Source organism: Papilio polytes, unplaced genomic scaffold (genome assembly GCF_000836215.1).
Source record: "Papilio polytes unplaced genomic scaffold, Ppol_1.0 DF824213.1, whole genome shotgun sequence".
Classification (NCBI taxonomy): domain Eukaryota; kingdom Metazoa; phylum Arthropoda; class Insecta; order Lepidoptera; family Papilionidae; genus Papilio; species Papilio polytes.
Window position 1 is genome coordinate 16797 of NW_013524991.1, and position 1539 is coordinate 18335.

Sequence of the window (1539 nt, forward strand, 5' to 3'; positions counted from 1 at the left end):
GGCGGGCGTGGCAGCGGCGATGTGGCGACAGACATGCACATGGCACAAATTAATGGTGTTTTCCTTGACGACAAACAATGTTGGATGAAATCTTATTAGAAAGTCATACAAGTTAAGGAAGACATCATTTTAATCTAAAATATTCTGCCTGTCACAAAATTTCCACATTAATGAATTGCTTTACAATAATTTAACTTAAAAGTGAAAAAACAGTCTAATTAACAGGAAATAATAGAATTTATGAAAAAGGCTTTCTAAAATGCAATTTCTTGTAAGTTTATTGTGGAAACTGTGAGAATGCAAACGTGCGAATGCAAAATATAGACGCAAAATTACCTACATACATAATTGCAAAATAAATTAAATATACGACAATTTATAACAAAATAAACACATCACATAAAAAAGTAAACGAAATTGGGAACATGATACAGATAAAGTTGTCGATATATAAAAGGAAAATCGAAACAACACCATATAATAAAATAAATACATAGAATTAGTTAACTGTCAGTATAAAGTGCTGTATACATAAATACAAATATCATGCATACGCTAAACTAGGGTGCACAAACATGCAATAGTGGAAGAATAAATAGGAAGTGTTTGTAAACAATAATAACATGCTATCCAAAAAAAAAACAAACGTCTTTGATAATCTACAAGCTATGCTATTATGAAATACTGCTGCTCTCAGAGTTATTAAGTGGTCTCTCTTAGTGTAGATTGACCATTTGACTCTAAGTGCGGCAGGTAAAGCTGACGAGGTGCACACGAGCGGGACAAGGACAGGCACATTCAGCTCACCTGGGCGCAGGGCGGCACAGAAGTCTCTCATTGGTTAGTCGTATCGTTTTAAGGCAAGCACATCACTACGTGATGCGTTAATGAATCTCCCTGAGTTGTTTTTACATTAAAAAGACACGATCGCGCGAAACAAACCTGTTAGTTGAGGAAGGCTTGAGGGTGCGCGAAGCCTGTGTTAATCTGCTATACACATAGGTAAACAACTATTTTAAGTTCCATTTAAGGATTCTGAGTGTAGTTAAATGACAACATACTTCGTGTGTCGCGTTACACCCATAAGCTCTTAACGGAACGGAACTAAAGCTAATTAAAACTTAGGCTAAATTGGTTACATTCGAAAGAGACCATGATAGTGAGAGAGGCGGAGCGCGCGGGTCGGGGAAGTAAATATCACCAATGTTAATTGCAGAGGAATTAGAAAGTATTAGTTCATATAAACGTGTAAAATACCATACAAGTCGTTACCTGCAACAGCACTACCATTACATTTGTGATAAAACATATCGCTGTCTCTTTCTTAAAAGATAGAGAGAGATGTCAATATATTTTCACACAAGTGTCTCGTCAGTGGAATCCCACAGATAGAGGGAGCGGTGCCGTTAGTACATAGTTAGTACAAATATACATATCTGTGATGTCATGATGTGTGTGTGTGTGTGTGTGTGTGTGCGCACTCACCGTTGTACGTGGGCAGGTGCGCGTGGTCGGCGGAGGCGCGGTCGCGGAGGTCGC